Source organism: Somniosus microcephalus, chromosome 7 (genome assembly GCF_052327205.1).
Source record: "Somniosus microcephalus isolate GS21.2 chromosome 7, FLI_Smic_1.0, whole genome shotgun sequence".
NCBI lineage: Eukaryota > Metazoa > Chordata > Chondrichthyes > Squaliformes > Somniosidae > Somniosus > Somniosus microcephalus.
In genome coordinates this window covers 39,233,333-39,260,511 of record NC_140993.1, presented here as the reverse complement: position 1 = coordinate 39,260,511, position 27,179 = coordinate 39,233,333, and positions in this window count along the sequence as shown.

Sequence of the window (27,179 nt, the reverse complement as noted above, 5' to 3'; positions counted from 1 at the left end):
TGTGTGTTGTCAGTTGTGTTCAAAGCATCAGAGTGAGAGGGAGTGTGAGGGCTGCATGGGGGAATAGTTACGTGAATGTGAGCATAGAGAGAGAGGGAATGGGTAAGGGTGCATGGATGTGAGTGTCAAGTGGGATGTGGAGGAAGAGATTGCTAAAGCTGAGTGCTGGTGAGGAAATGCAATGTGGATCAGATTGAGGGTGATGGAAACTTCATACAGTACTTACTTTTCCAGTGCGATGAAGGTCATGGAATCTTTTCCTGCACTGCATCCAGGTGCGCCGTGTGTGCCCCAAGGAGTTGACTTCCCCAGCCACCTGTAGCCACACAGCCTTGGTCTGACTGGGAGGCCTCTTCCTCCCTGAAGAAGGGAACAGGGCCTCCCTGTGGGCATTAGCACCATCCAGCAATGCCTGGAGTGAAGCCTCATCAAATTTTGGGGCAGCTCTTGCCCTCCCGCTGGCCGTTGCTCCTGCAGGCTCCTGTGCCATCTCAATGGTGAAGTTTGGAAGCCTGCAGAAGAAGCAAGGCTTGCTGTGGATCTTAAAAGCAGCAGCAATGATGATGTCATATTCTGCGACTTTCTGACTGGAAATACTCAATTGCCAAGGTTTCCCACACGTTGGAAATCAATTGGCCAATTGAGTTAAAATTGCATCAGTCTCACAGACCTATTTAGATTCGTGTGGGAAACACTAAATTCGGGGAACCCGACAATTCCCCACACCTGAATTAAAATTGACCCCAATACCTCTATTTATGAAGCCCAAGATCCCATATGCTTTGTTAACCACTCTCTCAATATGTCCTGCCATCTTCAGGGACCGATGCATATTAACGCCCTGTACACTCTTTAAAACTGTGCCATTAAGGTCAGCAATGGGGTGATGGATGAATGGGTCTTGGTGCGAGTTAGGACAGGGGCAGCAGAGTTTTGGATGATCTCAAGTTTACGGAGGGTGCAAGGTGGGGGGCAGCCAGGGGAGCATTAGAATAGTCAAGTCTAGAGGTAACAAAGGTATGGATGAGGGTTTCAGCAGCAGAGTTGGGCGATGTTATGAAGGTGGAAGTAGGCTGTCTTAGTGATGGAGAGGATATGGGGTCGGAAATTCATCTCAGGGTCAAATAGAATGCTAAGGTTACAAACAGTCTGGTTCAGCCTCAGTGGCCAGGGAGAAGGATGGAGTTGGTGGCGGAGACCGAAGATATTGGCTTCGGTCTTCCTAATATTTAGTTGGAGGAAATTCTTGCTCATGTCGGACAAGCAGCGTGACAACTCAGAGGCAGTGGAGTGGTCGAGAGAAGTGGTGGTGGCGAGATAGAGCTAGGTGTCCTCAGTTTACGTTGGAACTTGACGTCGTGCTTTCAGATGATGTTGCCGAGGGGCAGCATGTAAATGAAAAATAGAAGGGGGCCAAGTATAGATCCTTGGGGGACTCCAGAGGTAACAGTGTGGAAGCAGGAATAGAAGATATTGATGGTGATTCTCTGGCTACCATTAGATAAATAGGAATGGAATGAGGCGAGGGCAGTTCCAACCAGCTGGCCGACGGAGGAGAGTCGCTGGAGGAGAATGGTGTGGTTAACCGTGTCAGCGGCTGCAGACAGGTCGAGAAGGATGAGGAGGGATAGTTTGCCACAGTCACAGTCACATCGGATGTCATCTGTGACATGAAACAGTCATTCATGAAAGAAAGACTTATGAAATAAGCGGCCTGTGGGTGGCGCTGTCCAGGGAGAGTATAACTCCTCGGGCACGGGCCCAGCTTGCGCAGGACATTCTTAACAGGATCTAGTGAAGGACACAACTAGACCTCCGTGTTGTAAAACAGTTGATTAAAGCTTTGTTTAATGCTTAGACCAAGTGCCTAGTAGTTTTCTTATGTCAATCTGTGTCTTCAAATTTGAAACATCAAAAGCATAACAAAATATGCATCATGCTAGATACCTTGCTGCACTGCAGTGTAATAGTAAAGCAATTATGCGACATACACTTTATTTATCATGCAGATATTGTTATGTCTGACATTGGTGATAAGTACTCGATTGCCTTGGCCTGAGCACATGGAGTTTGATAGTGCTGTTGTCATTGTATTGTGTATAGGTATTCGATTGCTTGTGCCTGGAAGTGTGTGTGTGTGGCAGCCATTATAAAAGCAGCATGAACTGAACTCTGCTTACGGTCTCTGGATTATCTTTGCAAACGCAACATTTGGCGACAAGGTTGGCTGAAATCTCTCTTCCACCACCTCCTCCCTTCCTTGCACTACCAGGTGAGCCCCCGATCCCATGGGTTCGCTGGTTACAGTCCTTTGAAGCCTACCTCATTGCTCTTGAACTAGAAACTGTGAGTACGGCTCAGAAAAAGGCACTGTTATCCCATTGCTTGGGAGCGGAGGGCCAGCGTGTTCTTGGGACATTATGCACAGCAGACTCAATTCAAACGTATGATGTGGCTGTGGCTCTGTTAAGCACACACTTCTCTGCCCCACAAAGTGCCCTCCTGCGGCGATTCATTTTTAGACAGCGTCACCAACTTCCCGGCGAGTCAGTGCATCAATACGTGGCTAATTTGAGGGGGTTAGCTAGCTCGTGCAAGTTCGGTGCGCTACAAGATGAGATGGTGCGTGATCAACTGATAGAGCACACCAACAACGTGAGAGTGCGTGAAAGACTATTCCTCGAGTCCGACGATCTGTCGTTGTCACAGGCAGTCAACATTGCCTTTCAAGTGGAGTCTGCAGCCGAATGTGCAGCGAAACTAGCACACACACCCAGTGACGGCGCCCTTGGCTCCGACAGCCCTGACACGGTAATGCTCGCGCGACGGCAGCAACGTGCACTACCGTGGCAACAGTGTGGAAACTGCGGATCTCGTGCATGTGCTACCAGTGCGCAGAATTGCCCCACGCGCGGCCAAGCCTGTCGCAATTGTGGAAAACAAAATCACTTTGCCAAGGTCTGCCGCTCTGCCCCTGTTGCTACAGATAAACACTCTCAGTCCTCAAGCAGTTGGCCTATAATTCACAACGTGAGCTCTGGGCCAGTAGTGGCTTTCAAGTCATGCACAATTAACCTGAATGATGTGTGCATCCGTCTGTTATTGGATACCGGTGCCAGCGTCTCACTGCTGAATGTGAACACATTCAAATGCTTTTTCAGCTCCCTGCCACTCTCTGCACCCTCCACTGCCCTTTGCGGGTATGGTAATTCGAAAATTGGACTAGTGGGCTCAGTCAACCTCACTGTACGCTATGGAACAAAAGTTTTGCCAGATTTTTGTTTTCATGTGGCACGCCAAGGAGCTAACCTGATGGGACTGGATCTTTTCACTGACCTGAGTTTTTCTCTCTTGGACACTGGCGGGTCTGCGATTCTGCACGTCACCTCACTGTGGCGCCAAACATGGCCAGCACTCTTCGAGGGTCTGGGCTGCCTGACTGCCTTCACCCACCAGCCCATGGTTGACTCCACTGTTACCCCTGTCATTCAGCCACTGCGCCGCATCCCGCTTGCTCTCCGTGATGGGGTCACAGCTGAACTAAAGCAGCTACTGGAAGCTGGCATCATCGAACCAGTTGATGCCTCCCCATGGGTCTCCAACCTGGTGGTCGCAATGAAAAAGTCAGGTGGTCTACGCGTCTGTGTCGATCTTCGAGCAGTGAATAAGGCCGTAATCCCTGACAAATATCCACTGCCCATGTCAGAGGAACTCACAGCGCAGTTCTATGGTTCCATCCTGTTCTCGAAACTGGACCTTTGACAGGGCTATCTACAGGTTCCCCTCCACCCCAGCAGCAGGGACCTCACTGCTTTTGTGACACATGCTGGCGTCTTTCGGTACACCAGGATGCCATTTGGACTTAGCTCTGCACCCAGCTGCTTCCAAAAGGTGATGTCCTCTGTGCTCACGGGCATTCCTGGTGTGGCCATCTACCTGGATGACATCGTTGTGCATGGGCCCTCGACCTCCACTCACGACGAATGCCTTCGCAGAGTTTTCACGGCTCTAGCAAAACACAAGCTCACACTGAATGGCGAAAAGTATGTCTTTGCTGTTTCAGAGATCGAATTTGTGGGGTTTCGGTTGTCGGCTGATGGTATATCCCCACTCCAGTCAAACGTGGATGCCATTCACAGCATCCCAGAACCCAGCTCTGCAGCACAGGTTGCCTCCTTCCTTGGCATGACTGGGTACTACCTGAAGTTTTTGCCCCAGTACTCATCCATCACAGCCCCACTGCGCCAGCTCCTGCGAAAGGATGAGCCCTGGGTGTGGTCACAAGCCTGTACAGAAGCTGTTCGCCTCCTCAAATCGAAGCTCACGTCGCCTCCAGTATTGGCTCACTTTGACGTCGCCAGCCCCACCCTCGTCACCTGCGACGCGTCCGCTGCAGCTGTGGGGGCGGTGTTATCGCAGATACAGAATGGAGTGGAGAAACCAATCGCCTTTGCCTCCCGAGCCCTCAGCCCCACCGAACAGAAGTACTCAGTAGGCGAGCGTGAGGCGCTGGCGTGAATCTGGGCATGTGAGCGGTGGCACCTGTACACGTATGGCCATGCCTTCACCCTGCGAACCGATCACCAGGCTCTCACTGCCCTGCTGTCGACATCTGGCACAGGCCACAGGCCACAGACCACTGCGTCTACACCGCTGGTCTGACCGCCTCCGCCAATACAATTTCAGTCTCCAGTTCACACCAGGACGTGACAATGTTGTTGCAGATCTGCTCTCCTGCACTGTCTCTGCCCCAGCCCCACTCGTCGGGTCTGACCATGTGGAACAGGATATCGTCCAGATGCTGCACACGCCTCTCCAAACCACAGTCTCTCTCCAGGAGCTCAAAGAGGCCTCTGAACAGGATCCGGCCCTCTCCCAGCTGTGCACCTTCATCAGAGATGGCTGGCCTCGCAAAGTGCCTGAGGAACTGTCTGCCTACTCCAGAGTTAAAGAGGAGCTCTCCTGCTGGAATGACTCCTGTGTTGCACGTGGGCTCTGCACTGTGGTCCCAAGTGCCCTTCGTGCGCGTGTTTTATCCATGGCGCACGAGGGCCACTTGGGCATAGTGAAGCTCAAACAACGATGCCGAGACCTAGTATGGTGGCCGGTGTGGTGTATGTAACCATTCCACCTTTAAGAGAACTATTTTAGAGTTGCACCACTTTATCTTGGCTGCTGTATACTGTAATACCGGTGGTGACCACACCGGTATATAAGTGCTGTGTAATGATTTATTGGGCAGTTCAGCCCTGACCTTCGACGAGTAAAGACTGTTAAAATTTACTCTTGTGGTCTGTGTAGTAATTCTCACTATAACACACAGACTTAACAGTGGCGACGAGTACGATCTTACCCTGCGGCAGAGATACATCCAAGGCAGTTTAACAGGCGTTGAGAGGAGGCATCCGCCCTCATCATCCTGCTGAGAAAAGACGCGGGTTTGAAGAGCAAAGGAAGAATTCTGACACGAAGCCTTCCATCAGCAACAGGCAGTGATCATCCCTTCTATCACGGTGGTGGGTAAGCCGATCACCGACGAGCAGCAAGTCGGCCACGTTGGCTGTGAAGTAGGGGAGGGAAAAATGGAGGATATAAGGGCGGAGAACTCGACCACGGCCGGCGAAAAGAGCCGGACAGAAGTCGGGGCCAGAGGCGCTGAGACTGGGGCAGCGTAAGGCACGGGAGCCACGGTGAATGCAAACGCAGCCGGTGTAAAAGACCGGGCTGCAAGCGGGCTGGGAGACGCAACAGCGTCGAGAGAGAGCTCGACCGCGACCGGTGAAAAAGGCCGGGCAGCTACCGAGGCCGCAAGGTGCAGCAACCGGGACAGCGTAAGGCGCGGGAGAATTTTTTTTTAAAAAACCGCGGAGAACTCAGCCGCAGCCGGGGGGAAAGGACCGGACTGCAAGAGGGGCTGGGAGGTACGATTTGAGAACCGCTGGGGAGGGCAAACGCAACAATACGGCAATCGCCATTACAGCCAGCGTGGGAGAAAGGCAAACGCGGGAAGCCGCCATTTTCGTAGGCGGGGGAAGAAGGCAAGCGCGGGAAACCGCCATTTAAAAAAAAAAAAAAATTAAAGAAAAATTTCTTTTTGTGTCTCAAGAAGATTGCGAGGATGCCTAAGTGTGGTAACATCAACGATTTCGATCCCGATGTTGAAGATTGGGCCACGTATGTAGAACGCATAGAGATTTATTGTAAGGCAAATAAAATATCCGATGAAGATAAAGCACTAACCTTACTAAACTCAATGGGAGCGAAGACATACAGGCTGTTGAAGCATCTTCTATCACCAGCTAAACCGGCGGATCAGGCTTTCGCTAATATTGTTGCTGCCCTGAGAAATCATTTGAACCCCACACCGCTGATGTTAGCGGAATGATTTAAATTTTATGCGAGAACGCAACTGAAAGAGGAAAGCAACGCGGAGTATTTAATTGAACTGCGTAAGCTAGCGAAATACTGTCAGTTTGGGGAAAGACTGACAGAGGCACTGAGAGACAAATTCGTGTGTGGATTGTCGAAAGAAGGAACACAAAAAGCGGCTGCTTGAAGAGAATGATCTTACACTTGATAAGGCTGTCACTATTGCAGCATCACACGAAGCCGCAGCGAGAGGCACTGCGGAAATGCAGCTGAAGGCAGCAGTACTCAGCGTAGATCAAATGGCTTTGGGTACAGCGAAATGTTATCGTTGTGGAAAGACAACACACGATCAGAACCAATGCTGGTTTAAAAATCAGGAATGTAGAAAATGTGGCAAGCTTGGTCACATAGCTAAAGTATGCCGGTCAGGAAAGAAGACCAGCAACAAAAAGTCACCGCAGGAAAAGTACAGAAAGGTACATAAGGTGGCTGAGAAGAGTTCGGATGAACAGAATTCGGATTCGGACTCCAACAGCAAGGAACTGGGTAGTCTGAGAATTCACAATGTGAGTAAGGAAGCTGACCTACAAACTATCTGGGTCACACTTCAGATAGCAGGAGTCCAAGTGAAGATGGAATTGGACACCGGATCGGCGTTGACGGTCATGAATAAGCAAGATTACAAAAGGTTATTCACACATATTCCCCTACGGGATACGGAGATAGTATTGCAGACATACATGGGGCAAAGAGTATACCCCGTCGGAAAGATAAAAGTCAAGGTGCTACACAAGGGCAAAGAACACCAAGGAATGGACTTATATGTACTACCTGAGGGAGGTCCACCACTTCTGGGACGGGAGTGGATCAGGAAAATAAATATGGACTGGCACTCCCTAAATGCAATAACGGTAGATTCCGGAAAAAAAGATGTCAAACCTGAACGATTGTCCAGAATATTGGATGAGGCTAAAGAGGTGTTCCAACAGGGACTGGGAACACTGAGAGGAATTAAGGCAAAAATCAAGATTGCAGAACGTGCAAACCCAAAATTTTTCAAAGCCAGACCAGTACCTTATGCGACGCGACCTGCTGTGGAAGCTGAGCTGGAAGGGCTAGAACGTTCAGGAGTACTGTCTAAGGTGGACTGGAGTGAGTGGGCCACGCCCATTGTTCCCGTCATGAAGCGTTCATCGAGTAACAAGCCAGGGGAACCGGGGAAGGTCCGCATCTGTGGAGACTTCAAGATCACAGTTAATCCGGTGCATCACATGGTGCAATATCCGCTTCCGCGGATTGAGGATATCTTTGCTTCATTGTCTGGCGGGAAACACTTCACCAAGATAGACCTGGCGCAAGCGTACTTACAGATGGAAGTTGAGGAAGAGTCGCGCCAGTATCTCACAATCAACACGCACAGAGGCTTGTATCGATATAATAGACTGGTTTTTGGAGTGGCTTCAGCTCCAGCAATTTGGCAGAGGGCCATGGAGCAGGTATTACAGGGAATTCCAAGCACTCAATGTTACTTGGACGATATCCTGATTACAGGAGATGACGATGAGGAACACCTTGCAAATTTGAAACTGGTGCTCACCAGATTGAAGGAATATGGACTTCGAGTTAATCGCCAGAAATGTGAGTTCTTTCAGAAACGGATCTCGTACTGTGGTCATGTCATTGACCAGGAGGGGCTGCACAAGTCACCTGACAAGATCGAAGCTGTTGTGAAGGCTCCCGCTCCGGAAAATGTATCCCAGTTGAGGTCGTTCCTAGGGTTGATTAACTATTACCATAAGTTTCTGCCAAATCTATCCACGGTGCTGCACCCGCTGAATGCTCTTTTGCAGAAAGAAGTACCATGGAAGTGGAGTGAGGACTGTAAGAAGGCCTTTCACAAAAGCAAGGCATTGATCACCTCAGAGGAATGTTGGCTCACTTCAACCCAATGCTACCTATTCGTTTAGCTTGTGATGCTTCTCCTTATGGTATTGGAGCAGTACTCTCACACAAGTTGCCAAATGGCACGGAAAGGCCAGTCGCGTTTGCATCCAGATCATTGACCTCCGCTGAGCGCAACTATGCTCAGATAGATAGGGAGGCTCTCAGCCTGGTGTGGGGAGTAAAGAAGTTTAATCATTACCTGCAGGGCCAGAAGTTTACACTGCTGACAGACCACCAGCCGTTGGTATCCATATTCAACCCTAAAAAGGGCGTTTCCATTATGACAGCGCAAAGGCTACAGAGGTGGTCCCTTTTCCTAGGGGCACACCAATATGACATAGAATACAAAGGATCAAAACAGCATGGGAATGCTGACGGGTTATCGCGCCTACCGTTGCCAATGGTAGAAGAGGTGCCGACAGTGGACCCAGTAGAGATGTTCCACTCAACCATAGTGGAATGTCTACCAGTAACAAATTCTACCATTGAAAAGGAAACGAGAAATGACCCGACTCTCTCACGAGTCTACGATTTAACGGTGAAGGGATGGCCAGCACATGGCGAACCACTGTTGCCAGCATTCTCGCAAAGAAGAGAACAGCTGTCAGTGTGCCGAGGAACCTTGATGTGTGGATCCAGAGTGGTGATTCCACCCAAACTCCAGTATAAAGTGCTAAAGGAGCTTCACGAGGGGCATCTGGGTGGAGTGAAAATGAAGAACCTAGCCAGAGCATTTGTGTGGTGGCCAGGTATCGATGGAGACATCGAAGAAATGACCAAGAGCTGTCTAGGATGCCAGAAGGTCCAAAACGCCCCACCACAAGCCCCTCTACATCCATGGGAGTGGCCCTCATCTCCATGGCAAAGGGTACATATCGACTTTGCTGGTCCATTTATGGACTCAATGTTCTTAATCGCGGTGGATGCACACTCCAAGTGGCCGGAGGTAATAAAGATGTCCTCCACCACCACGGAAAAAACCATCACAGTATTAAGGACCATATTTGCCAGGAATGGGCTGCCGGAACAGATCTGTTCTGATAATGGACCGCAATTTGTGTCCGAAGAATTCAGGAAGTTCTTAAAAAACAATGGGGTCAAGCACTACACGTCCGCCCCATACCATCCCGCCACCAATGGATTAGCTGAAAGGTTTGTCCAGACCTTCAAGAAGGCCATAAAGGCCATGGGTAATGAAGACATAAATCTACAACATAAGGTAGATAACTTCTTGTTTGCGTACAGGAATGCAACACATGTGGTTACAAACCAAACTCCCGCTATGATGTTTTTCAATAGAAGACTAAGATGTCGGCTGGATTTGATCAAGCCAAACATCAGAAGGGACGTAGAGAACCGGCAATTTCAAGGCATGAATGAAAGGCCAACTAGAACCTTCCAGATAGGTCAACAAGTTTTGGCCCGAGACTACCGTACCGAGAAATGGCAGCCTGGAACTATTTGCACACGACTAGGACTGCTGATGTATACCGTGGACATTGGTGAAAGCATAATAAGGCGCCATGCTGACCAGATCATAGAGTCATCCAAAAAGAGACAACCTACACCACAACTCTATACGCCTAATGATGAAGCAGAGATACCCATAGTATCTACCTCCGATCCGGTGATACTGGAACCAGATCAACCCGACACTGGCATTCAAGCCGAATCGACCTTGCCAAAAGAACCTACTACATCACCGAAAACTACGACACCACCGAGGCGTTATCCGGACCGAGTCAGGAGGCCTCCTCAGAGACTGAATCTGTGAACTGTTTTTACATGAAGTTGTGTATATATGTTATTACGTTATGTTTAATGGGGAATATATACTGTTAAACTAAAAAGGGAGGATTGTGGTGTATGTAACCGTTCCACCTTTAAGAGAACTATTTTAGAGTTGCACTACTTTATCTTGGCTGCTGTATACTGTAATACCGGTGGTGACCACACCGGTATATAAGTGCTGTGTAATGATTTATTGGGCAGTTAAGCCCTGACCTTCGACTAGTAAAGACCTGTTAAAATTTACTCTTGTGGTCTGTGTAGTAATTCTCACTATAACACACAGACTTAACAGCCGGGTATCGACAGGGAAATCGAGGCCCTGGTCAAGGACTGTGCAGCCTGCCTTTTAAGTGGCAAGACTGGCCACCAAGCTCCTCCACCCCTGCAACCCCTTGCCTGGCCCTCTCAGCCCTGGGAGCACCTGCAGCTGGACGTCTGCGGGGAGATCCATGGTGTCCCCCACCATCAACGGTTCCTAGTGGTGACCTATGACCTGCACTCAAAATGGCCAGAGGTCACTGCCGTGGGCTCCGTCACCTCTCGGGTCATCATCGATACCCTTGAGTCCCTCTTCTCCCGCTGGGGGCATCCAAAGGCCATCACTACAGACAATGGCCCCCAAATGGTCTCCTCGGAACTCTCCTCTTACCTTGAGAGCAAGGACATCCGTCACATATGCACAGCGTACTACCACCCCGAGTCAAATGGGGGGGTGGAGCGTTTTAACCAGACACTGAAAAATGGCCTCAGAGCACACCTATCCCAGGGGTGTGCATTTGACAAGGCCCTCCTCCACACACTACTGCACTACAGAGCCTCCCAGCATTCCACTACAGGGGTCTCACCCGCATCCCTCATGCTAGGCCGTGAGCTCATGCTGCCCCTTGGCAGGCTCCGCCCCTCGCTAGCTCAGAGCCCTGCTCCACCGGCTCAAGCCACAGTCGCTAGACAGCAGGAGAAGATGAAACTCCGCTTCGACCAGTCGAAGAGGGCCAAGGCGCCCAACATCTCAGCCTCCGATTGGGTCAGAGTCCGCAGGCCTCACCGCAACAATAAGATGGCGTCATTCTGGTCCTCCCCTCTCCAAATCAGCCACCAACTTGGACCAGCCACTTTCTGCCTCACTGACGGCTCTCGGTAGCATGCCAGCCGCCTTCGGAAGGTGCCAGCACCCCCTGATGCGGGATTATACAGACCTAACCCCAAGCCTTACCCCCAGAGTGGCGGGATGCACATGTGGCTCAGCCAGCCAACCCCCAAGCAGATGTAGTGCCTCAGCCTGCTCCTCACCAGTCCCCACTTCGGCCTGCTCTTCACCAGTCCGCACCTCGGCCTGTTCGTACACGTTCTCGCCCTGGCCACCTACAGGACTTTGTCACTACATTTCATGTTTGAAATTCTGTGAGGGGGGAGGAAATGTTATGTCTGACATTGGTGATAGGTACTCGATTGCCTTGGCCTGAGCACATGGAGTTTGATGGTGCTGTTATCATTGTATTGTATTCAATTGCTTGTGCCTGGAAGTGTGTGTGTGTGGCAGCCATTATAAAAGCAGCATGAACTGAACTCTGCTTACGGTCTCTGGATTATCTTTGCAAACGCAACAGATATGCCTACATTATATAAAACAGGGATTATTGTTTATTCGATGCATCTTGCATGGCTGAGTGCTCTTGAACACGGAGACTCGAGCAAAGAAGCTGCAAACACTACAAGTGGAAATCTCTAATTTGATCTACACTGCTGACAGATTAAAACTGTCAGTTTATCAATATATCTGAGAATGGCTAATGCCTTTATAGGCAGTTATTTCTACACAAGTATTTGGTTAGAGCTGTGCTCTGTGGTTAACTCAAGCAGATTGGAACAGCCTTCCGCAGTCTAAGAAGCAGAACTACTTGATCCTTCTCAATGGGCCACCTCATTTTAGATGCAACAGGAAACTTACTATAATGTGCTCTAATCACTATGATTGGTTGCTTAGTCAATTTTGTAGGTAAATATCATCTCGCTATTGCAAATGAAAGCTGCTTTTGCCAGGGCACGGTGGGGGTGGCAGGGGGGGGAGGTTGTCTTACATAACGAACTGGTGGACAACAGAAAGCCGACCACCCAGGCTACACCCTCAATACCAAGCACTTGATAATTATGAAGCAGGTAATGAGCCACTGAAATGGCAGTAACTGCCAAAAAAAAGCTACTATTCAAGAAAATTGGAGGGGCTGAATTGGGCACGCTGTACTCTTCGTGGGGTTAAACTCGGGAATGTCCATTTTTAGGGCACCCCTCGACCCCCACCCACCCCACTCCCTGGCCAACATTAGCACACCGTGCACAAATGGTGAGCTTCCAGTAGCCCCAAATATTGGGATCGGTGGTCAGGGGGGAATAGGAGGTCAGAGGTCATGGCCAGGGCCTGGAGGTTGGGGATCTTGGGACTGGGAGTGGCAACTATCGCCATGGTGATTGTGGTGAGCACTTACCTTTTCTTAAATTTATGCGGCCTTTAGGGCTGGTTTGCGCTGGAGCAGCCTCACGGCAAACCAATGTTGCAGCGGGGCTCTGAACCAACAAGAGGTGTCCTTTACAGGCATGGGTAAAGGATGCCCCTTGTTGGTTCTTTACCCAACACGGCAGGCGGCACACTTCCTGCCTGCCATTTTGGGACCTTAGGAGGCTGCCTATCGTTACATGGCCTAATTTAAGCCCCATACATCTATTTGTCTAATCTATTCCCCTCCCCCACCTCCATTGAGCAATGCTCTGCAGTAAAAAGTGCCAAATTGTAAAATATACCCCTTGGCATATCCCATGATTGGTCTTCATCAGGACCTTGATGACTCTTAAGCTCTTACTTTATAGGATATTTTTCATAAGGACGTGACTGCTGCCAACGGAATGAAGTCACCGCACACGCGCAGCTTCAGTGGTTTTTTTAGGGTTGTTCGCTAACGGAAAAGAAAATATTGTCGCCATCACAATAAAAACAATTCCAGGGAGAGAAAGGAGGGGAGGGGGTGGGGAACGGAGATCGCTGCTGCCGAACAGAGCAGCGTCAGGAAAAGAAAACCTGCGCCAGCAACACTCAGCAAACATCCCTTGTTATTAACTTTCTTCTCCTTTCCCTTCACACGGAGCTCGCGCTTCAAACAAATAAATCTCCGCGACCCTTGCCCCACGAAATTATTATACATCAATACTTAAACCAACCGACGATATTATTATACATTATTAAACAAACTCCGAGCTCCGCAGATTCCACAGATTTATGCAGTATTGTGGCGGAGCCACCAGGGGGACTCTGATCTAATGTACATAATTATCTTTAACAAATTATTAGCTACAGAATGAATCTGTATCTTTGTTCACATTGTGGCGGAGCCACCAAAGGACTCAGAGCGGTTGCACATAATTCCTTCAACAGCAATGAAGTTACTGTCTGTGCCTGTACCTTTAATTACACTGTTTGACTGTACAATGCCTAGTTACCTTTACAGCACGGTTTCAACGTGATGACATCATGCCGTTAATCACATGATGCCCCAATGGCGGAAGAACATGATGATGTCATGACGTCAGTCTCCTGATCGGAGGATCAGCCCTCGTGGAGCCCTCAAGGAGAGTAGGCTTGTTATTGATGTGTTCTAGCAGTTTTGAGTTTAAACTCGTTTGATTTCATTAAAGTTCATTAACTGAATTACCTGAGTCAAACTCAGTCTTTTTGATAGGAACCTCTGTTCCTACACTGGTGACCCCGACTTCTATGAACGATTTTCGTGGAAAATTCGACATGGACACGAACGTCGTCACGCTGAAACTGCCACAGTTCTGGGAGCAACAACCAGACGCCTGGTTCATCTAGGCTGAAGCCCAGTTCGCCATTCGGAACATCAACGCGGATCAGACCTGTTATTATTACGTGGCCTCCGCCCTCGACAGCGCAACTGCATCACGGATCATCAGCCTCATCGGTAGTCCTCCTACACACAGCAAGTATGATGCAATTAAGGCGCGGTTGCTTTAGGTTTTCGTGCTATCAAAGTCGGAGCGTGCTCGCCGGCTCATCACGCTGCCCGGCCTCGGGGACTCCAAGCCATCCGAGCTCATGAGCCAAATGCTCACACTCTTGGGTGCTGAACCGGAATGTTTCATCTCCCGGGAGCTTTTCCTCTATCAACTGCCTGAACAGGTTCAGGTTGCCCTGGCCAGCTCCGACATTACTGACTGCGCCAAGCTTGCGGCCGAAGCCGATAAGATTTTCACGGTTACCCAGCAGTGCTGCGCGGCCACGAGGCGGCCACCCCCCACAGACGCGGTCCTGGTTTCTCCTACAGTGGGCTGGTGCTCCTACCACACCCATTTTGGCGCGAAAGCACGATGCTGCCGTTCCCTCTGCAGTTTTTCGCCCCAAAAAAAGAAGAAGGCACAGGCGGCGTCCCTGGCGACGGATAACCAAGTCTAACGGGCGTTCCGCGGTGGCGATGGCCGTCGGTTTTACGGGGAAACTCCTCTATATCACCGATTCCCTCTTGGGCCGCCATTTCCTTTGTGACACCGGGGCGCAGTATAGCATTTTACCTGCGTCGAAGCTCGACACGCAGACTGGGAACCTTGGTTTTTCCCTCGTAGCAGCTAATGGCGCAGCTATTCGAACGTTCCGAAAGCGTCGGGTCGAAGTCTGTTTCGGCTGTCAGCGCTTCTTTTGGGATTTTGTCATGGCTACAGTTGCACAGCCTATCCTAGGGGCAGATTTTCTGTGTGCCAACAGCCTACTAGTCGATGTCCGACACCGCCGGCTGATCAACGCGGCCACCTTCCACTCGATCCCGTGCTTCCACGATACCTCCGTGGCGCGCTCAATTGCCTGTGCTTTCCCTCCTCCAGATGACTTCACGCGGCTCCTCGGGGAGGTTCCGGAGCTGACAAGGCCCACCTTCTCCTCTTCGGTGCCGAAACATGGAGTTGAACATCACATCACCACTACTGGCTCCCCGGTTTATGCGAGGGCTAGAAGGCTCGAACCTGGCAAGCTTGCAGCTACGAAGGCGGAGTTCACCACAATGGAGCGGCTCGGCATCATTAGGCGATCGAAGAGTCCCTGGTCTTCGCCTCTCCACATCGTGCCGAAACCAGGCGGCGGCTGGCAGCCATGCGGTGACTACCGACGCCTCAACGACGCCACCACTCCGGATCGGTACCCGATCCCGCATATCCAGGACTTCTCGGCCCACTTGGCGGGAAATACTATCTTCTCTAAAGTCGACCTCGTCCGTGGATATCACCAGGTTCCAGTGCACTCACAAGACGTCCCGAAAACTGCAGCCATCACCCCTTTTGGCCTCTTTGAGTTCCTGCGGATGCCGTTTGGCTTAAAGAACGCAGCACAGGCGTTCCAGCGTTTAATGGACTCCGTTCTTCGAGATCTGCGTTTCCTTTTCGTCTACCTTGACGACATACTCATCGCCAGTGCCAGCAAGGAGGAGCACATCTCCCATTTGCGTTCCCTCTTTACACACCTCAGCCAACACGGTTTAATCATCAACCCGGCCAAGTGCCAGTTCGGCCTGCAACTAATTGACTTCCTGGGACATCGCATAACATCGGACGGCGCCGTCCCTCTGGCGACGAAGGTTGAGGCGGTTACTTCTTTCCCGCGGCCGTCGACAGTCAAGGCCTTGCAGGAGTTCCTGGGGATGGTCAACTTCTACCACCGTTTCGTCCCCAAGGCGGCTCAACTCATGCAACCCTTGTTCGGGGCCCTCAAGGGCAAGTCCGGTAAAGACCCAATCAGCTGGACAGCTGAAATGATCCAGGCATTCGGCGACACCAAGAACGCTTTGGCCAACGCAACCATGCTGGCGCACCCACTTCCAGGTGCTACTATCGCCCTTACCACCGACGCGTCAGACTACGCCATCGGTGCGGTGCAAGAACAGTGGGTCAATGGCACGTGGCAAACGCTGGCGTTTTTCAGCCGTCAATTGCGAACAAATGGAAAAAAGTACAGCACCTTCGATAGGCCCTTTTCCTCGCCATTCGCATTTCCGGTTTTTATTGGAGGGGCGCCCCTTCACGGCTTTTGTCAGCCACAAACCCCTTACGTTCGCCATGGCCAAAACCACCGAACCGTGGTCCGCTCGTCAACAACGTCACTTGACGTTCATTTCCGAATTTACCACGGACATTCAACATGTGTCTGGTAAGGACAACCCTGTGGCAGATTGCCTCTCCCATGCGACGGTCCACGCGGTGCACCTGGGAATCAACTACGCCCTCATGGCAGCAGATCAGGTTTCGGATTCGGAGGTCCAATCATATCGAACTGTTCCCTCTAGCTTCCAAGCGACCGACGTCGTCTTCCAGGCCGCAGGTGCCACACTCCTTTGTGACTTTCCATGGGAGTTCCTCATCCCATAGTGCCAGTCGCATGGCGCCGGATGGTTTTTGATGCCATACACGGGTTGTCGCACCCAGGGATGAAGGCTTCGCAACGGCTTATGTCAGCCAAGTTCGTCTGGAAAGGTATGCACATCGATGTCCATGACTGGGCTAATACCTGCGTCGTATGCCAGAAGGCCAAAGTCCAGCGTCATGTCAAGGCTCCAGTGGCTGCATTCACTGTTCCGGAGCATCGTTTCGACCACGTGCATGTGGATCTCGTGGGGCCGCTTCTGCCTTCTCAGGGTTATACTCATCTCCTCACCATAGTGGACTGCACCACTAGGTGGCCAGAGGCAATGCCTTTGGTTTCCACCACGTCGGCAGACGTCGCTAGAGCTTTCATCTCCTGTTGGGACGCCCGTTTCGGGATACCGGCGGACATCTCCTCTGACCGCAGGCCACAATTTTCCTTGGATCTTTGGAAGGCTGTGGCTCAGGGGCTCGGTACCAAACTTCATCGCACCACCGCCTATCATCCGCAGGCAAACGGCCTTTGCGAGCGATTCCACAGGTCGCTTAAAGCCTCTCTTCAGGCCAGTCTTCAAGGCGCAGGATGGGTGGACAGACTCCCATGGGTCCTGTTGGGTCTCCGTACGGCACCCAAAGATGATCTACAATCGTCTTTGGCTGAACTCGTCTATGGCCAGCCGCTCCGTGTACCAGGAGATTTCCTCCCTTTTCCCATAGAGCCATGGTCCGCCTCCCGGCAACTCATTCGCCACCAAGAAGCAGCCAGATGCTTTGCCCCGATACCTACGTCCAATCACGGTTTGCAGACCTCCTACGTACCACCGGGACTGAAGAATGCGGAGTATGTATTCATCCGACACGACGCTCACCGGGATCCGCTCAAACCCCCTTACACTGGTCCTTTCCGCGTCATCGAACCGGGAGACAAATCCTTTTTGGTCGACGTCGGAGGGAAACCGGATCACATCTCAGTGGACCGCTTGAAGCCGGCTCACCTGGACCTGGACCACCCTGTCGTAGTCGCTCAACCACCCAAACGTGGCCGACCGCCCGTTGCCGCTGCACCTGATCAACCAAAGCCGCCTGACAACCCGACTGCACTCGCCACGCCTGCTCAGCCACCACCAACTGCCAACTCGTCCACCGGTCATCAACTTCCTCTACCAGGTTCTCAAAGTCAATCGGACAGGCTCATCAGGCCTCCTCCTCGCCTCACCTTTTCTGTTAAAGACAATTCTGGGGGGGCGCATGTGGCGGAGCCACCAAAGGACTCAGAGCGGTTGTACATAATTCCTTTAACAGCAATGTAGTTACTGTCTGTGCCTCTACCTTTAATTACACTTGTAAGAAGTCACACAACACCAGGTTATAGTCCAACAGCTTTATTTGAAATCACAAGCTTTCGGAGCGCTGCTCCTTCTTCAGGTGAAGTGGAGAAATGCATAAAGACACAGCTTATATAGTCAGAGAATCATGTCAGATGTTTACAGGTAACCTTTCCAACTGCCATTTATCACACCTCGGCAGAGAGATAATCACAGCAGTCAAAGGTGTGAATGGTGTCCAAACAGGTCAGTCAGGGAAACATTACATCAAAGAACAATGAGGTGGGGTCACAAGGGGTCAAATATTGCAGATGCTGGGGTCTGTATGAAAAACAAAAAAACAGACAAAAAACATTTTTTTTGGCTGGAAATCACAGCAGGTCCGGCCGCATCTGTGTAGAGAGAACAAGCCAATGTCGACTCGAGTCTGGATGACCCTGCATCAGGTGGGGTTACATGCAGCGTGACATGAACCCAAGATCTCGGTTAAGGCCGTCCTCATGGGTGCGGAACTTGGCTATCAGTTTCTGCTCGACGATTTTGCGTTGTCGTGTGTCTCGAAGGCCACCTTGGAGAATGCTTACCCGAAGATCAGAGGCTGAATGTCCTTGACTGCTGAAGTGTTCCCCGACTGGGAGGGAACACTCCTGCCTGGTGATTGTTGCGCGGTGTCCGTTCATCCGTTGTCGCAGTGTCTGCATGGTCTCGCCGATGTACCATGCTCCGGGGCATCCTTTCCTGCAACGTATGAGGTAGACAACGTTGGCCGAGTCACATGAGTATGTACCATGTACCTGGTGGGTGGTGTCCTCACGTGTGATGATGGTATCTGTGTTGATGATCTGGCATGTCTTGCAGAGGTTGCTGTGGCAGGGTTGTGTGGTGTCGTGGTCGCTGTTCTCCTGAAAGCTGGGTAATTTGCTGCGAACGATGGTCTGTTTGAGGTTAGGCGGCTGTTTGAAAGCGAGTAGTGGAGGCGTGGGGATGGCCTTAGCGAGGTGTTCGTCGTCATCGATGACATGTTGAAGGCTGCGAAGAACATGGCGTAGTTTCTCCGCTCCGGGGAAGTACTGGACGACGAAAGGTACTCTGTTGGTTGTGTCCCGTGTTTGTCTTCTGAGGAGGTCTATGCGATTTTTCGCTGTGGCCCGTCAGAACTGTCGATCGACGAGTCGAGCGTCATATCCCGTTCTTACAAGGGCGTCTTTCAGTGTCTGTAGGTGTCCATCGCGTTCCTCCTCGTCTGAGCAGATCCTGTGTATTCGCAGGGCTTGTCCATAGGGGATGGCTTCTTTAACGTGGTTAGGGTGGAAGCTGGAGAAGTGAAGCATCATGAGGTTGTCCGTGGGCTTGCGGTAGAGTGAAGTGCTGAGGTGTCCGTCTTTGATGGAGATTCGTGTGTCCAGGAATGAGACCGATTCTGAGGAGTACTCCATGGTGAGTTTGATGGTGGGATGGAACTTGTTGATGTTATCGTGTAGTCTTTTCAGTGATTCTTCGCCGTGGGTCCATAGGAAGAAAATGTCGTCGATGTATCTGGTGTATAGCGTTGGTTGGAGATCCTGTGCAGCGAAGAAGTCTTGCTCGAACTTGTGCATGAAGATGTTTGCGTATTGGGGTGCAAATTTGGTCCCCATGGCTATTCCGTGTGTTTGGGTAAAGAACTGGTTGTCAAAGGTGAAGACATTGTGGTCAAGGATGAAGCGGATGAGTTGTAGGATGGCGTCTGGAGATTGGCTGTTGTTGGTGTTGAGTACTGAGGCTGTCGCAGTGATGCCGTCATCGTGGGGGATACTGGTGTAGAGTGCCGAGACGTCCATCGTGGCGAGGAGTGTTCCTGGTTCAACTGGTCCGTGGGTGCTGAGTTTCTGTAAGAAGTCTGTAGTGTCGCGACAGAAGCTGGGGGTTCCCTGTACAATGGGTTTCAGGATGCCCTCGACATATCCAGAGAGGTTCTCACACAGGGTTCCGTTGCCTGATGCGATAGGACGTCCAGGTGTGTTGGCTTTGTGTATCTTTGGGAGGCAGTAGAAGTCTCCCACGCGGGGAGTACGTGGGATGAGAGCATGTATTACACTGTTTGACTGTACAATGCCTAGTTACCTTTACAGCACAGTTTCAACGTGATGACGTCATGCCGTTAGTCACGTGATGCCCCAATGGCAGGAAGAATGTGATGACGTCATGACGTCACTCTCCTGATCGGAGGATCAGCCCTCGTGGAGCCCTCAAGGAGAGTAGACCTGTTATTGATGTGTTCTAGCAGTTTCCAGTTTAAACTCGTTTGATTTCATTAAAGTTCATTAATTTAATTACCTGAGTCGAACTCAATCTTTTTGATAGGAACCTCCGTTCCTACAACATCATTGCATGTAGATAGCTCGGTCCCTTTAAGAATGAGACCAAATGCGATGACATCATCACGTTGATCACATGATCCTCCAGCGGCGGGAAAATGTGATGACGTCATGACGTCAGGCTGGGGAGCCGCCCTAGCCAGTCCTCGTGGAGCCAGCAAAGAGTACAGACCTGTAATGTAGTTCTCCTGTGTTTTCGTTTTAAACTCTGTTGATTAGTATTAAACATCGTTTGTTTGATAGACTGACTTGACCTCAGTCCTTTAGTTAGGAATCTAGCCATTCCTACAGCAGTGACCCCGAATTTTCGTGAACAATTTTCGCGGAAGAAGCGAAGCGCGACGAAACATGGAAGCGAACTCCGTGGCTTTGAAGCTCCCACAGTTTTGGGAACAACAGGCGGCCTCCTGGTTCGTCCAAGCAGAAGCACAATTCGATCTCTGAAACATCGTTGCGGATCAGACCCATTACCTTTACATGGTCTCCGCACTCGACAGCTCCACAGCCTCACGGATCATCAGCCTGCTCGAAAACCCCCCCTGGTTGACAGCAAGTATAATATTTTTAAAGCGCGGTTAATACAGGTCTTCGGGCTCACAAAGGCGGAGTGTGCCCACCGGCTACTCGCTTTGCCCGGGCTTGGCGATTCCAAGCCATCTGAGTTAATGAGCCAGATGCTCACGCTCCTTGGCTCAGAACCACAATATTTCCTCTTTCGGGAGTTATTCCTGTGTCAACTACCTGAGCAGGTTCAGGCTGCCCTCACCAGATCGGAAGCCACAGATTGCGCAGCTCTTGCTGCAGAAGCAGATACGATTTATGCGGTCACGCAGCAATTCTGCGCTGCCACGAGGCACCCCTCCCCCGCGAACGCTGCCCCGACGCCTCCATCCCCCAGCTTGTGTTTTTACCACGCCCGTTTCGGCGCGAAAGCCGGAGGCTGCCGCCCTCCCTGCAGTTTCGCGCCTAAGCAAAAAAAACAACATCAACACCAGAAGTAACTCCAGAAAAGGAGGACCAAGTCTGAGGGACGTTCCGCGGCCGCGATAGCGATTGGAAATTCCGGGATGCTCCTCTACATTACAGATTCCCTCTCAGGCCGGAGCTTTTTATGCGACACCAGGGCGCAGTGTAGCATCCTTCCTGCCTCAGCACTCGATATTCAGTTTGGGATGCATGGCCCCTCCCTCGTGGCAGCTAATGGCGGGGCCATTCGTTCCTTTGGCAAACGGCGGGTCCAGGTGTGCTTCGGCGGGCAATGGTTTCAGTGGGAATTTATTACAGTCAAGGTTTCGCAGCTCATCCTCGGCGCGGATTTCTTGCGCACCAACAGCTTCTTGGTGGATGTAAGAAATCGTCGATTGGTCAACACGGCCAACTTCCACTCCATCCCTTGCTTCCGCAGTTCCGCAACGTCGCACACTGTCTCCTGCGCGTTGCCCTCACCGGACGAGTTCATTCGCCTATTAGGTGAATTCCCGGAGCTGACCAAGCCCACTTTCTCCTCCTTGGCCACTAACCATGGTGTCGAACACCACATTACTACGACTGGCTCTTCGGCTTATGCGCGAGCTCGGCGCCTGAAACCCGGCAAGCTCGCGGCTGCGAAGGCAGAGTTTGCCATGATGGAACAGCTGGGGATTATTCACCGGGCGAATAGTCCCTGGTCCTTGCCTCTCCACATCGTCCCGAAGCCCGGCGGTGGATGGCGGCCATGCGGGGACTACCGACGCCTTAATGACGCCACTACTCCCGATTGGTACCCGATCCCGCATATACAGGATTTCTCCGCCCATTTAGCGGGAAACTCAATCTTCTCCAAGGTCGACCTCATCCGTGGCTACCACCAAGTTCCCGTACACACGCAGGACGTCCAGAAAACGGCTGTCATCACTCCCTTTGGACTGTTTGAGTTTCTACGGATGCCATTTGGGCTCAAGAACGCCGCACAGGCTTTTCAACGACTAATGGACTCGGTCCTGTGGGATCTTCCCTTTTTACTTGTCTACCTTGACGACATCCTGATAGCCAGCTCTACCAAACAGGAACACGCCTGCCATCTTCGCACCCTCTTTCGGCGCCTCAGCCAACATGGCCTCATAATCAACCCGGCCAAGTGTCAGTTCGGCCTACAACAGATTGACTTCTTGGGCCACCGCATTACTTTGGAGGGTGCATTTCTGCTGCAGTCAAAGGTCGAAGCAATTACGGCATTCCCAAGGCTGCAGTCCACCAAGGCTCTTCAAGAATTCCTGGGCATGGTGAATTTCTACCACCGCTTTGTGCCCAAGGCAGCACGACTCATGCAGCCCCTCTACAAGGCCCTCAAAGGCAAGGCCGGAAAGGATACAATAGCCTGGACAGTCGAAATGGACAACGCTTTCGACAACACAAAAACCGCTCTAGCCAATGTAACTATGTTGGCGCACCCTCTGACAGGTGCCACCATCGCCCTTACCACTGACGCTTCCGACTATGCCATAGGCGCTGTGCAGGAACAGTGGGTCAATGGGACGTGGCAACCACTGGCATTTTTCAGCCGCCAACTCCGGCACAACGAACGCAAATACAGCACTTTCGACCGGGAGTTGCTGGCGTTGTTCCTGGCTATCCGCCATTTCCGTTTTTTGTTAGAAGGATGTCCCTTCACTGCGTTTGTAGATCACAAACCACTGACCTTCGCCATGGCCAAGACCGCCAAACTGTGGTCGACTCGACAGCAGCGACAGCTAACTTTCATTTCAGAATTCACGACAGACGTCCAACACGTAGCTGGCAAGGACAACTTGGTAGCTGATTGCCTTTCTCGCGCGACCGTACGGGCAGTCCAGCTGGGCATCGATTATGCCCTCATGGCTACCGATCCGGCATCCGACCCTGAAACACAGGCGTATCGCACCGACACCTCTAGCCTCCAACCGACCGATGTGCAATTCCACGCTGCAGGCACCTCGTTACTCTGCGATGTCTCCATGGGAGATCCCCGCCCGATCGTTCCAGTCGCCTGGCGCCGCAAAGTTTTCGACGTCATACATGGGCTTTCGCATCCTGGCGTGAAGGCATCTCAAAAATTAATGTTGGCTAAGTTCGTCTGGAGAGGAATGCGTATGGATATCCGCGACTGGGCTAACACCTGCGTCGTCTGTCAAACGTCTAAGGTATAACGTCACGTTAAGGCCCCATTGGCCATGTTCGCAGTACCAGAACGTCGATTCGACCATGTCAACGTGGACCTCGTCGGGCCGCTTCCACCGTCGCAGGGGTTCACACACATCCTCACCATGGTCGATCGTACTACTAGATGGCCAGAGGCAGTTCCTCTGGTGTCTACTACGCCCGCTGATGTCACCAGAACATTCTTCTCCTCTTGTGTCGCACGTTTCGGCGTTCCGGCGGACATTTCTTCAGACCGCGGTCCACAATTCTCTTCTGAGCTCTGGAACACTGTGGCCCAGGGTCTCGGCACCAAGCTTCACCGCACCACGGCCTATCACCCGCAAGCAAATGGTTTGTGCTAACGTTTCCACAGGTCGTTAAAGGCATCGCTGAGGGCCAGCCTCCAAGGCGCCGGATGGGTGGATAAGCTTCTGTGGGTCATGTTGGGTCTCCGCACGGCACCCAAAGAAGACCTGCAATCGTCCGCCGCGCAGCTCGTGTACGGCCAGCCACTCCGCGTACCAGGAGATTTCCTGCTGCTTCCAACTGAGCCGTGGTCCACAGCCGACCAACTCAGCAGCCACCGGGAAACAGCCACGGCTTTTGCGCCTATCCCAACTTCGCATCACGGCCTTCCATCTTCACACGTACCAGCGGAGCTAAAGAATGCTCAATTTGTATTCATTCGTCATGATGCCCATAGGGATCCGCTCAAGGCCCCTTACACAGGCCCTTTTCGCGTACTGGAGGCAGGCGACAAGAGTTTCTCTGTAGACATTGGTGGTAAACCCGACCACATATCCATTGACCGTCTCAAAGCGGCACACCTGGACATCGACCGGCCAGTAGAGACCGCACAACCACCATGACGTGGTCGACCTCCCGCTGCATCCACGCCAGACCGAAGGCTTCCATCCACCAGCCCGCCCGCTGTTCAACAACATCTACTCCAAGAATATAGGAGTCGCTCTGATAGGCTTGTCAGACCTCCTAGTCGATTGACTTTTACTGTTAAAGACAATTCTGGGGGGCGCATGTGGCGGAGCCACCAGGGGGACTCTGATCTAATGTACATAATTAGCTTTAACAAATTATTAGCTACAGAATGAATCTGTATCTTTGTTCACATCATTGCATGTACATAGTGCGGTCCCTTTAAGAATGAGACCAAACGCGATGACATCATCACGTTGATCACGTGATCCTCCAGCGGCGGGAAAACGTGATGACGTCATGACGTCAGGCTGGGGAGCCGCCCTAGCCAGTCCTCGTGGAGCCAGCAAAGAGTACAGATCTGTAATGTAGTTCTCCTGTGTTTTTGTTTTAAACTCTGTTGATTAGTATTAAACATCGTTTGTTTGATAGACTGACTTGACCTCAGTCTTTTAGTTAGAAATCTAGCCATTCCTACAAAATTACGATATTATTATACATTAATAATATATATGCCAGGCAATGACTATCTCCAACAAGCGAGAGTCTAACCACCTCCCCTTGACATTCAACGGCATTACTATCACCGAATCCCCCTCCATCAACATCCTGGGGGTCACCATTGACCAGAAACTTAACTGGACCAGCCACATAAATACTGTGGCAACAAGAGCAGGTCAGAGGCTAGGTATTCTGTGGCGAGTGTCTCACCTCCTGACTCATAGAAACATAGAAACATAGAAGATAGGAGCAGGAGTAGGCCATTCGGCCCTTCGAGCCTGCTCCGCCATTCAATGAGATCATGGCTGATCATCCAAATTCAGTACCCTGTCCCTGCCTTCTCCCCATATCCCTTGATCCCTTTAGCCTTAAGAAATATATCCAACTCTTTTTTGAATATATTTAATGAACTGGCCTCCACCGCCCTCTGTGGCAGAGAATTCCACAGGTTCACCACTCTCTGGGTGAAGAAATTCCTCCTCATTTCAGTCCTAAATGGCTTACCCCTTATCCTTAGACTATGACCCGTGGTTCTGGACTCCCCGACCATCGGGAACATCCTTCCAGCATCTAGTCTGTCCAGGCTTGACAGAATTTTATAGGTTTCGATGAGATCCCCTCTCAATCTTCTAAACTCCAGTGAGTATAAGCCCAATCGACACAATCTCTCCTCATACGTCATTCCTGCCATCCCAGGTATCAGCCTGGTGAATCTTCGCTGCACTCCTTCCATGGCAAGAACGTCCTTCCTCAGGTAAGGTGACCAAAACTGCACACAATACTCAAGGTGAGGTCTCACCAAGGCCCTGTACAACTGTAGCAAGACATCCTTGTTCCTGTACTCGAACCCTCTTGCTACGAAGGCCAACATACCATTTGCCTTCTTAACCGCCTGCTGCACCTGCATGCTTACCTTCAGCAACTGGTGCACAAGAACACGCAGGTCTCTTTGCACTTCCCCTTCTCCCAATCTATTGCCATTCAAATAATAATCTGCCTTCCTGTTTTTGCCACCAAAGTGGACAACCTCACATTTATCCACATTATAGTGCATTTGCCATGTTTCTGCCCAATCACCCAACCTGTCCAAATCGTACTGGAGTTTCACGACATCCTCCTCACAGCTTACCCTCCCACCCAGCTTTGTGTCATCTGCAAATTTGGAGATATTACATCCAATTCCCTCGTCCAGATCATTAATATATATTGTGAACAGCTGGGGTCCTAGGACCGATCCTTGCGGTACCCCACTAGTCACTGCCTGCCACTCGGAAAACGACCCGTTTATTCCAGCTCTTTGCTTTCTGTCCCCCAACCAGTTCTCTACCCAAGTCAATACCTTGCCCCCAATCCCATGTGCCTTAATTTTGCACGCTAATCTCTTATGTGGGACCTTATCTTCTGAAAGTCCAAATACACCACATCCACTGGTTCTCCCTTATCTATTTTACCAGTTACATCCTCAAAAAATTCCAGTAGATTAGTCAAGCATGATTTACCTTTTGTAAATCCATGTTGACTTTGTCCGATCCTGTCACTGCTTTCCAAGTGCTCTGCTATTACATCTTTTATAATAGGCTCTAGCATTTTCCCCACTACCGATGTCAGGCTTACCGGTCTATAATTCCCCACTTTTTCTCTACCACCTTTTTTGAATAGTGGGGTAACATTAGCTACCCTCCAATCCATGGGTACTATTCCAGAGTCTATCAAGTTCTGGAAGATGACCAGCAATGCATCTACTATTTCTAGGGCCACTTCCTTAAGTACCCTGGGATGTAGATTATCAGGCCCTGGGGATTTATCGGCCTTCAGCCTCATCAATTTTCCTAACACCATTTCCCTACAAATACTGATTTCTTTCAGTTCCACCCTTTCATCAGAACCTATGTTCCCTGGCATCTCTGGGAGGTTATTTGTGTCCTCCTTTGTGAAGACAGAACCAAAGTATGAGTTTAGTTGGTCTGCCATTTCTTTGTTTCCCATTATAAATTCCCCTGATTCTGACTGCAAGGGACCTACACTTGACTTCACCAATCTTTTTCTCTTCACATATCTATAAAAGCTTTTACAGTCAGTTTTTATGTTCCCTTCTAGCTTACTCTCATATTCTATTTTCCCTTTCTTAATTAATCCCTTTGTCCTCCTTTGTTGAATCCTAAACTGCTCCCAATCCTCAGGATTATTGCTTTTTCTGGCCAATTTATGTCATCTCCTTGGATCTTATGCGATCCCTAATTTCCCTTGTTAGCCACTCCCCAAAACCTTTCTACCATCTACAAGGCACAAGTCAGGAGTGTGATGGAATACTCTCCACTTGCCTGGATGAGTGCAGCTCCAACTCAAGAAGCTTGACACCATCCAGGACAAAGCAGCCACTTGTTTGGCACCC